At 40.2% G+C, this 12360-nt stretch overlaps 1 protein-coding gene across 21 annotated transcripts in view; it reads left to right on the top strand.

Annotated features, from left to right (window-relative positions):
* Positions 1-12360, top strand: part of PARD3 (par-3 family cell polarity regulator) — a 798768-nt gene that overhangs the window by 572971 nt on the left and 213437 nt on the right. The window lies entirely within an intron of this gene.

Below are 12360 nucleotides of genomic sequence, written 5' to 3'. Positions count from 1 at the left end.
TTTGTCCAGTCTCTTCCCGCACCCCCCACACCCCTTTCCCCCCTGAGAATTGTCAGTCCACTCCCTTTCTATGCCCCTGATTCTATTATATTCACCAGTTTAGTCTGATCATCAGATTTTTTATTCACTTGATTTTTAGATTCACTTGTTGATAGATATGTATTTGTTGTTCATAATTTTTATCTATACCTTTCCTTCTTCTTCCTCTTCTTAAAGAATACCTTTCAGCATTTCATATAATACTGGTTTGGTGGTGATGAACTCCTTTAGCTTTTTCTTATCAGTGAAGCTCTTTATCTGACCTTCAATTCTGAATGATAGCTTTGCTGGGTAGAGTAACCTTGGTTGTAGGTTCTTGGCATTCATCACTTTGAATATTTCTTGCCACTCCCATCTGGCCTGCAAAGTTTCTGTTGAGAAATCAGCTGACAATCGTATGGGTACTCCCTTGTAGGTAACTGACTTTTTTTCTCTTGCTGCTTTTAATATTTTCTCTTTGTCTTTTGCCCTTGGCATTTTAATTATGATGTGTCTTGGTGTGGTCCTCTTTGGATTCCTTTTGTTTGGGGTTCTCTGCACTTCCTGGACTTGTAACTCTATTTCTTTCAGCAGGTAGTGGAAGTTTTCTGTCATTATTTCTTCAAATAGGTTTTCAATATTTTGATCTCTCTTATCTTCTGGCACCCCTATAATTCGGATGTTGGTATGCTTGAAGTTGTCCCAGAGGCTCCTTACACTATCTTCACAGTTTTGGATTCTTTTTTCTTTTTGCTTTTCCATTTGGGTATTTTTTGCTTCTTCATATTTCAAATCTTTTATTTGATTCTTGGGATCCTCTTGTCTGCTGTTGGATCTCTGTATATTATTCTTTATTTCAGTCAGTGTATGCTTAATTTCTGATTAGTCCTTTTTCACATCCTTGAGGGTCTCACTAAATTTATCGGCAATTTCTAGAAAATTCTTGAAAAACCTTATAATCGTGGTTTTGAACTCTATATCCAGTAGTTTGCTTTCCTCCAGTTCTGTCATTTGTGATCTCTTTGTCTCCACATTTTGGCTGTTTCCCTGTGTTGATAGAATGGCTTTGTGTGCTAGGTGTCCTATAGGGCCCAGTGGCTCAGCCTCCCTAATTACCTGAGGTGGACACTCTTGGTGCACCCCTTTGTGGGCTGTGTGCACAGTCTTGTTGTAGTTAAGCCTCGATTGTAGTTGGTATCACTGGGAGGAATTGACCTCCAGGCCAATTGGCTGTGAGAATCAGCTGTGTCTAAAGTGGGAGAACTTCTGTGCTGAAGACACCCTTCTGGGGCAAGACTTGCTTCAGTGGGGCTTTGGTGCTCACTGTGTCTGCCCCCTGAGTGTGTCCCTTATGGATCTGAGGAGTTGTAATCTGGATGGTCCCACTCTGACCACTGGATACACGGGCTCTTGGATCTCTAAGGAGGTGCCAATTTAGACCCTTCCTGAGGCTACCCAGCAGGAGCTACGGAGAGATCTGCAGATTCCTCTTTTTGTTTGGGGTTTGGAGGTGCCCAGATGAGGCCCAGCTGTGAAGCAATGCAAGCTTTGTGGGGCCTTGGGCCTTCCTTTGGATGTTCTGGGTCTCTCTGACCCAGCTGCAGTTTGTTAGGTAATTTTAGATCTCAAAGGACTAGCCCATTCATATGCAAAAGCCTCTGCTAGCAGCTTGGGTGGGTTCAGGGAATCAACAGGGTGGAGCAAGCAGCTATGGCTGATCCTCAGCCCTGTCCTAAGAGACCCCCGGGTCTCAGTGTCCCGTCTCAGTGTCCCGCAGTAACCGCTGCAAGCACCTCTGAGAGAAAGCCGTCCTCGAGTTTTGCCCGCTGCCAGACAGTCCAGTTTCTCCCCATATGAGTCTGGTTCCCCAGAGACTCACCCGGAACTGGAGTTCAGAGCAGTCAGAAGCTTGAGACTCCCTCCCGATTGAAAAAGACAACAGTGTCCTCAGTTGCCAGCCCTTTTCGCGTGCGCCTCCGCAACTCTGCACTTTACTTCCGCACCTCCTCTGAGTCTCAGTGTGCTTTTCTCTTTCCTTCTAGTTGTAGAATTTCCACTCAGCCAGCCTTCCTGTGGTTCTGGATGATGTCTGTTTTGTCTTTTAGTTGTATTTTTGAAGTGGTTGTTCGAGGCAACAATTTCAGGTGTTTACCTATGCCACCATCTTGGTTTTTCTCCATAGTGATCTTCTTTAAAATTTATTTTTAATATGATTTCAGTATAATAAATAAGGATTTTACTAATTCATGAACTCTTAACATGTAAAGTAACATGAAGAACCTACGAGGCATGTGAAGAGATTGAGGCCAATCTGAGAGGGAGAACAGTGTTCTGTCATAGAAGGAATTTGGGATTTAGACTTTGAAGTTCTCGCCTCTCAACCCAGCTCCACACCTCTGGCATTTAATCTGACAGCCTCAGTTTTCTCATTTCCATGTTCTTCATATTTCATTTTAAGAACTAAAATAATGTGTATGAAAAGCTTTTGAAATTTAAAGTATTGTACATCTGTCAGCTTCTTATTTAAGTTCTTTTCACATGAGCTTTCTTTTCTTAGATTATTTCTTCATTAGTTTGTAGATACGTATTCTGCATGCTTTGATAAGAGATTATATGTGGGTTATTTCTACCTTTTGGGATATAAATCTATAAATAGATACATAGACATACTGTCCTCAATGAAGTGAGGTTTGCTAATACACCATGATTATATATACTAGCTTGAGCCAGACAGCTTCAAACTTTAGCCAAGGAAAAACAACATAATGATATCTTGTAAAAGCAGCCATAACTAGGGAGACTTGAGGATTTAAACTGATATTGGTGGTATTGGCTCCAGTTGCAGGACAGCTTATTGGACAAACACGTCTGCTCTTCCAGAGTTCCACTTTTTGCCAGCATGTCCATGAGCCTCAGACCACACAGCAGGCTGTGCAGATGTGACAGTTCTTAGGAGATGGAAATGAGTTGGGATGAGAGGAATTCCAGGCCAATACACAGATCAACAAGTTCTATATTTGAATGCTTGCTGAACTATTTAGTCAAATAAGGAAGAATATGGTGGTTTACCATTTATCGAATTTCTTGTTTCCCTTGACATGAAGAGTGTGCTGAATGGAGCTGAGATACTAAGCAGGTCTCCTTGTTCTAAGCCTTGTCACTCAGTCCCTGAAACCATCCCAATATTTCAGGTCCTTGTTACCAGCTGGGTTCTAACCACGGTTGAGTCATAAATAATCTGCAGAGCTGTGCATCCTGGTCTAGTGAAACTGCAGCAAAGAAGCGTAAAGAATCTTCTGGAAAAGAGAGGTTGCCATATTTAATGCCACACGATCACCTCTGTGTCAAATTTACCAGGACCCAGGTGTGCTGCGAGAACACAGAATTTAACCAACTGTTTGTGCCCTTTAGTCCCTCATTCTTCAAGAGGCTGCTGTGACTCAGATAGGCAGTGGTGTTGGCAAGGAGGCCTGGGAGTCTGCAGCCTCTGCAGGAATCTGCTCTCTTCCCTATTCAGAGTATTAGGCGTGGCCTCCAGCTCTGGGCACCTTGCCCCCAGAGCCCAATATGTGAATCAACTGAAAGGTAAAACATGGAAATCTGCATCTCTTAATTTACTCTGTAGAGAGCATTCTCCAAGAAATGGGAATCAACAGAAACTTGTTTCCTGTCATCTACAGAAAAAAAAAGCGCTAACACCTTAACTTTACAGATAATGAGGTCTTTGGGGAAGTTTTAATCTTTCAGTTTCCAGGAGCTTTACAAAAAGTCTGTTCCCCTCCCTTCCCACATCAATGACCATTTTCCGCCTGCCTTTATCATTTCCATTTACTCTGTAAACAGAAGCATGAGAACATACTTGAGGGTGTTTCAGCTGTGCTTGTAAGTAGTTCTCACAGAGGTACTTAGAATGTTGATTCCCAATGTGTATTTAATTGAGGGTAAATATTTCTAACTCGAAAGAGGTATGCATGTAGCCCTATCTGGTTTGGCTCAATGGATAGAGTGTCGGCCTGTGGACTGAAGGGTCCCAGGTTTGATTCCAGTCAAGGGCACATGGCCGGGTTGTAGGCTTGGTCACCAGAGGAGGGCATATAGGAGGCAGCCAATCAATGACTCTCTCTCATCATTGATGTTTCTTTCTTTCTCTCTCTCTCTCTCTCTCTCTCCCCCTCTCTCTCTCTCCCCTCTTCTCTGAAATCAATAAAAAAGATATATTTTAAACAAATGTATGCATGTATTAATTACCTCATAAGCATTTACAAACTGGAGGCCAATTTGATTATCAGATAGGCAACTGGTAACAAAAATTTTTTAGAATAATTATCATTGCTACTAAATACCCTTGATTCTTTTTCCTAAAAGGAAAGAAGCTGTGGTGTAAAATATTGTTCTACCTTTTTACTTTTTCTTCTTTCAACTGTCCTTTTAAATGTTGTGTTGTTGTTTTTTTTACTTAGGTTTCATTAGCATATCACACAGAGATTGCCTTTGCCAGTACTGCTTACTAAATTGTTGTGATGCTTTAGGAAAAGGAAAACCATGGTAACCAGATGCAGGGTGTGATTATTTTCCTCTGACCTGACAAAGTCAGGGTTTAATAAAAGAAGCTTAATAGAAATGTTCAAATGGACCCTTCTCATCACTTGGGCTAAGAGCTCAATCAGTCTCTCATTATTATCAGAGTTATTCGAGCAAAGGCATTAGTGATAGTATTTTTCATAATCATTCCTTGAGTCAACTGTAATTGCAATTTGTAGTATTGTATTATGAAACAATTATGTAGTAAAATGAGCAGAGCAAGAGTTAGTAGTAAGGAAGGACCCAGAGGAGTTGGGTGAAAGGCACTCTCAGCATCATTTTAAGTGGACGTCTCTGATTTCAGTGCCAAATTGAACATTTAGAAAAATCAGAGTTCCGTGTTGTTTTAACCGTGTTTAAATGTGTATAGACACATATTTAATTTTGCATATAGTATATATTATTTATTATAAAGTCAGTGTAGAGGGGAAACAGAAAATATAATTTGCAATTTACTTGCATTTGTATGTTTGGCTTTATAGGGTTATTAGTGTGGTTTGATTATTTGTGAAAAAAATAAGGTATATCAAGCCTTATAAAAAATCTTGTATGGAGCAGTAATTACTAATTGACCTCTTTTTACAAAGAGGGAATTTAATTGTGCAGAAAATATGTCATGTGATCTGTGAACTAGCTGATGCCTGAAAAACTATAACAGTGTAAGTAAGATATACCTCCACTAGTTTTCTGTCATTTTACTTGAATAGTTCTAAGTATATATTATAAATGTTATTTCTAGAATTACTTAGGTATTTATCTTGTGTTATGAAGGATTACTGTGTTTGTTTGGGTTTTGTTTTTCTTTTCTTTATACCTAGATCCCACAGGTGTGTTTGTGTATGTGTGTATGTGTGTGTGTGTGTATGTGTGTGCGCGCACACACGCACACGTGAGTGTTTTGTTTTGTTTTTGAGATCTTTGGAGTTTATTGTGATTCTTTTTTTAATTTTTTTTTTAAACTTCAATTTTTTTGTTTTTATTAAATCTTTATTGTTCAGATTATTACATTTGCTCCTCTTTTTTCCCCCCATAACTCCCCTCCACCCAGTTCCCACCCCACCCTCCTCCCTCACTCCCCACCCACTGTCCTCATCCATAGGTGCACGATTTTTGTCCAGTCTCCTCCCGCATCCCCTACACCCCTTCCCCCCCCCCAAGAATAGTCAGTCCACTCCCTTTCTATGCCCCTGATTCTATTATAATCACCAGTTCATTCCGTTCATCAGATTATTCACTTGATTTTCAGATTCACTTGTTGATAGATGTGTATTTGTTGTTCAAAATTTGTATCTTTACCTTTTTCTTCTTCTTCCTCTTCTTAAAGGATACCTTTCAGCATTTCATATAATACTGGTTTGGTGGTGATGAACTCCTTTAGCTTTTTCTTATCTGTGAAGCTCTTTATCTGACCTTCAATTCTGAATGATAGCTTTGCTGGATAAAGTAATCTTGGTTGTAGATTCTTGGCATTCATCACTTTGAATATTTCTTGCCACTCCCTTCTGGCCTGCAAAGTTTCTGTTGAGAAATCAACTGACATTCGTATGGGTACTCCCTTGTAGGTAACTGACTTTTTTTCTCTTGCTGCTTTTAAGATTCTCTCTTTGTCTTTTGCTCTTGGCATTTTAATTATGATGTTTCTTGGTGTGGTCCTCTTTGGATTCCTTTTGTTTGGGGTTCTCTGCACTTCCTGGACTTGTAACTCTATTTCTTTCAGCAGGTAGTGGAAGTTTTCTGTCATTATTTCTTCAAATAGGTTTTCAATATTTTGCTCTCTCTCTTCTTCTGGCACCCCTATAATTCGGATGTTGGTGCGCTTGAAGCTGTCCCAGAGGCTCCTTATGCTATCTTCGTATTTTTGGATTCTTTTTTCATTTTGCTTTTCTGGTTGGGTGTTTTTTGCTTCTTCGTATTTCAAATCTTTGACTTGATTCTTGCAATCCTCTAGTCTGCTGTTGGGAGTCTGTATAATATTCTTTATTTCAGTCAGTGTATGCTTAATTTCTAGTTGGTTCTTCATCACAACATCGAGGGTCTCATTAGATTTCTTGTAGATCTCATTAAGTTTATCGGCAGTTTCTAGAAAATTATTGAAAGACCTTAAAAGTGTGGTTTTGAACTCTATATCCAGTAGTTTGCTTTCCTCCATTTCTGTCATTTGTGTCCTTTTTCTTTGTCTCCGCATTTTTTATGCTTCCCTGTGTTGATACAGTGGTGTTCTGTGCTAAGTGTCCTCTAGGACCCAGTGGTTCAGCCTCCCCAATTACCTGAGGAGGACACTCTTGGTGCACCCCCTTGTGGTCTTTGTGCACAGTCTTGTTGTAGTTAAGCCTTGATTGTTGTAGGTATCACTGGGAGGAATTGTCCTCCAGGCCAATTGGCTGTGAGAATCAGGTGTGTCTGCAGTGGGAGAACTTCTATGCTGGAGACACCCCTCTGGGGCAAGACTTGCTTCAATGGGGCTTTGGTGCTCACTGAGTCTGCCCCCTGAGTGTGTCCTTTATGTTTCCATGGAGCTGCAAGCTGGATGGTCCCACTCTGACCTCTGGGCTTCCTGACTCCTGGATCTCTAGGGAGGTGCTAATCTAGCCTTTGCCTGAGGCTATCCAGCAAAAGCCTCCCTGCAGGGCTTGTGCGGGGCGGGTCCCACGGGATCAACAGGGCGGGGCTAGCAGTTATGGCTGCTCTCAGTCCTGCCCTCAGAGGCTTTGCTTCTCAATGTCCTGGTAATTGCTGCAAGCCCCTCGGATAGAAAGCTGCCCTCGAGTTCCAACCGCTGCCAGACAGTCCCACTTCTCCCGTATGAGTCTGGGTCCCCAGAAACTCACCCAGAACTGGAGCTCAGAGCCTGAGACTCCCTCCTGATTGAAAACGACAACCGCGCCCTCAGCCGTCAGCCCGCTCCGCATGCACCTCCGCACCTTAGTATTTTACTTCCGCACTGCGCCTCCTCTGAGTCTCGGTATGCTTTTCTCTTTTCTTCTAGTTGTAGAATTTCCACTCAGCCAGCCTTCCTGTGGTTCTGGATGATGTCTGATCCGTCTTTTAGTTGTATTTTTGAAGTGGTTGTGCGAGGCAGCAATCTCCGGTGTTTACCTATGCCGCCATCTTGGTTTCTCTCTATCGTGATTCTTGTAAAGAAAAACTGATAATGTGCTGGTTCAGTTAAATTTGATTTTTAAATATTTTATTGTTTCGTATCCTTCTAGGGCTACTGAAGTGGAGAGTGAGTAGGCATGTTAGTGCACCCTTGTTTAGATTTGACAGGCTGCAAAGGGACAAGTGCACTTATATGGACATTTAATGGGAGTCCTGAGAAGATTATGTTCATTAAGAGTACATTGTACCACCTGGTCGGTGTTGCTTAGTGGTTGAGCCAGGAGGTCACGGTTCGATTCCTGGTCGGGGCATCATTGATGTTTCTACCTCTCTTTACCTCTCTTTTCCTCTCTGAAATCAATTAGAATAAAATTTTAAAGGGTACATTGTACCTCTAAAGGCTGTTCTAGCTTGGCTGTGTAGAAGCAATATTTTCTTTAGAAAAAGTCACTTCCACCTGGCTGGTATGGCTCAGTGGTTGAGCATCCTCCTGTGAACCGGTCGGTCATGGTTCAATTTCTGGTTGGGGCACATGCCCAGGTTGTGGGCTCAATCCCCAGTGTGAGGCATGCAAAAGGCAGCCCATCAATGATTCTCTCTCATCATTGATGCTTCTATCCTTTTCTCCCTCTCCCTTTCTCTCTCTGAAGTCAATAAAAATATATTTTTAAAGAAAAAGAAAAATCACTTCCTTTTCCCTGAATGCCAATCAACAAAAATTTAGTTTATTAAATCTAATCAGACTGCACACAATCAATGATTCTCAGGTTTTTGAATTTTTGTTTAAAGAGAACCCCTGCTAAACTCCGTCAATTTAGAACTGCATCCCATTTTGCAAAAGCACTAGTGAATTGTCATGTACCTTTTTCTAAGGCTCCCTTCTCATACTATTGATTAGCAAGTTGTTGGGGTTTTCTTTTTTATCTAAATGGGAGCTCTCTGCTCTTTATAATCAGCCTGCTCTTTCCTGATTTACCCAGCATTGCCACAATGTACTGCTAAGCACATTAGTATTCGATCATGACCATGATTTCTTAAAATGTTACTAAAATATGTAAGATCCTGTATGGGAAGAACATATTAGACATTACTTATTTTTTTCTTTGTCTCCCTTATGAAATGGAGGCTGAGGAACAACAACAACAAAAAAAGATATGGCCAGAAACCATGAGCATATCATTATAACAGATAAATGCATGCAGTGAATTTTTGCTTTCTTATCCTGTGATTGGGTTTGGCAGTTTAACATGTTTCTGCTATTACCTGGCAGTATTTGCATATGTCAGTAAAGACAGTTTTGACTTTTAGAGTGTCATTGCATTTAGGAATATGGGCCATGCCTTGGAATGGCGTTGTGGACAGATTTTACTATTCTTTCCAATGGGAGGATTGGTTGTATACAGATGCCGGCCTTTATAGATAAATTCCATTTGGGAACAATGTCCCCTGGATCTCATTGCTACAGGCAGTGCAAGATTTATCTCATTTACTTCAACCAAGATCTTTTAACCATCTGCTTTCAGTAAAAAGAACAGAGTGACTGACTGTTTTGGTTCCTAAAACAGTTTTTGAGGGGCTGGGTGTGGTAAAGAGAGTCTTGGGTCTGAAATCTACATTTGTGATTTCTTGCTATAAGACCTTTAAATTATTAAATTGCCCTCTTTCTTGAGGTGGCCCTTAAATAGGAGGATGATAGTACCCACTTCACACAGTGTTTGTGGGAATCAGTGAGATGAAGTCAATAATAAGAATTCAATAAATTCTGGTTAAGTGTAATTAAATAATCAAAAGGGCATTCAATAAGTGCTCAATTATATGTCTCAGGATTTACAGAAAGTGAACTTCATAGGTCGGAGAATTTTATTTCCTCTAGGAGGATCCAAGTTCAGAGCCACTGAAATATCTAAACTAGCTGTGAGGTGACCCGAGTGCAATTTCTAGCTCACATTGTGACTTTGGGCACCTCTGCATACCTCCTGGGGCTCATTTCCTTGTTTGTCAAAGACATCGGACAAGGTGACTATTCTCTAGACTTTGATTTTCCGTAACATGTGTACTTATACCTTCAATGCACATGGACAAAAGTACAATAGAACAAGCTACAAAGATTTAAGGTTAGCTCTGTCCAGTTGTTTAGTGTTTAGAGCATCAGCCCCTGGACCAAAGGGTTTGATTCCCTGTTAAGGACACATGCCTCAGTTGTAGGTTTGATCCCAAGCCCGTCAGGGCTCATGCAGGAGGCAACCAATCAATGTATTTCACATTGATGTTTCTCTGTCTGTCTCTCTCTCTCCCTGTCTCCCTCCCTCCCTTCATCTTTCCCACTCTATGGAAATCAATGAGAAAAAAAAATCCTGGAGTGAGGATTAATTTTATTTATTTTTTTAAAGGATTATGAATTTATTAGGTCATCTGGGAAACCAGATGGTCTGAGCCCCAGAATGGCACCAGCCTTGGGTAAAGATTAAAAAAAAAGATATATGGCTAGATTGATTTAAATATATTTTTATTGATTTCAGAGAGGAAGGGAGAGGGAGAGAGAGAGAGAAACATCAATGATGAGAGAGAATCATTGATTGGCTGCCTCCTGCATGGCCCCTACTGGCAATCAAGCCCACAACCCAGGCATGTGCCCTTGACCAGAATTGAACCCAGAACCCTTCAGTCCACAGGCTGATGCTCTATCCACCGAACCAAACAACTAGGGCAAATTTTTTTTCTTTATATAAAATTTAGAGCAATTACCTTTTAGAGCTTTAAGACAAAGGTAAGTTCATAATTGCATTAGAAATCAGAGTGATGGGTTGAGGAGAGTGAAAGCTCACACCAAGATGTGGAATTGAAAAAGATTTTCTAGAGAAAATTGGATCTAATGCCATTTAGAAAAAGTAGGACTCAAAGGACTAGAGAATAATGATGTTAAAAGCTCATGCTATTGCTTTGATTTGAGTGGACAGTGTGCTCCCAAGGCATGCAGAGGGGTTAGGACGCAGGATGGACACAATACAGAGTATGGGATTTTGCTGTACAAAGTCTTGAACTCAGCACATTGGGCAGCTAGTATCTCTCAAGGATCCTTAGGGCAAATGATAGAATTATCACACCAGGCAGTAGTCAAAGACAGATTAGCACAGTGGCTTTTACACATGTGTGTCCACCAAAAGTAACTGGAAGGTTACAGAAAGAGATCAGAAAAATGGAGAATGGCAGCGATTGAATCGTGATGATCAAATATGCAGAAACAGGGGCAACATTCAGGGAAGGGCATTGAGTTAAATGACTATGTTGACTACTCCAAGGCTGGAGCTGGATTTTGGGGAAGATAGATGGCTTCTGGTAGATGACATGAATTTACATTTGACCCATGTTCAGTCCCCTTCCTCAGCCAAGCAGTATCACTGAACCTACACATCTTAGAAAAATAAATAGTAAGACAAGTATTGTAGAAAAGCCTTTGTTGCACATGAAGACCTCGGTAATACAGATTTCTAGGTGACATTTTGTGTGTTTTTTTGGTTTGTTTTTTAAAGAAAATCTCAATTTTAAATATTATTACTCAAAACTTCTAAGATAATTGGTTCTGGATAGTCTCTTCATCTACTTTTAAATATGACCGCAGGTTTTTAAGACTTTCCTTTTGCTGCATTGTTTTTAAATGTGATGTTAAGAAAAGTCCTTTCATTATAAAACCAATTACATTTTTATGTTATCATTAGCATATTTTTTCTAAAGATCTCTAATTTTATTAAATATGGTAAAACATTTTAATGTCATTTACACTGCAGAGAGAATTAGGCTTACTAAAAACCAAAATGATTTTTTAATAGCCTGAAACTCTTATCAATAGTTAATTTTTGCTAAAAGTTCTCTCTATATAAAAGCAATAGGATTTCGTTCCAGTCCTTTGTTGCTGCTGGGTTTGCTTTTCCCGTGCACATTTACCCATCATCCTTTACTGTTCAGTCTGTGGCTGATCTGGCAGATGGCAGTGATCTCAGTTGTGAGGCATCACAATACAACCCCTTTAACAAATCACTTTGAGACACTTTGGCTGAATAAAACATTGCTGTATTCTCTATGAAGAAAGCCATATAGTTATGAGATGTTGCAATCAGTTCTATTCTGATGATACATGGCTCATCTGTATCTTTCTGTTACTGTCTTTAGTGGTTTTTTGGCATTTTTTCAGTGAACCTTCTCTTTATGCAGCAGTACCTCTAAAGCAATTTTTTTCTATCAACTTTTTTTACAAGCTGTTTTTCTTTATTTGAAAAAAAAAAGTCATGGGGCATACATGACCACTTTCTATTTCAGCATTATACCTGCTAGATGGTGGTTTCCCATGTGAACATTTGTGTGGGTTAGTCAGAAGGCAGTTCATGAAACTGATTCTCTGCTGAGAATGGGTTTGCTTCCTGTACATACTATTAGTTCAGTATTTTTTCAGCTATTCTGTTCCTTGGGAAGTGACCCATTTGAAATTCACCAGTGGCTTTTACAAGATAAAATAAATATAAATGATATCTTCCAAGTATCCTTGGTATTAGATGATTGTCTTCATAGGTTGGTTACTGATTTCAGCTGTGAAACTGACTTTTTGAGAATGTGCAGCTGAAAATTTTCAATGACCCCACCCCTTTTTTTCAGGAAGAGTTAAGCAAC

Source organism: Myotis yumanensis, unplaced genomic scaffold, assembly GCF_028538775.1.
Source record: "Myotis yumanensis isolate MYYU_CA2020_CCGP unplaced genomic scaffold, mMyoYum1.0.hap1 SCAF_1, whole genome shotgun sequence".
Lineage (NCBI taxonomy): Eukaryota > Metazoa > Chordata > Mammalia > Chiroptera > Vespertilionidae > Myotis > Myotis yumanensis.
The sequence above is the reverse complement of the archived record's forward strand: the minus strand, read 5'-3'. Positions and strand labels throughout refer to the sequence as shown.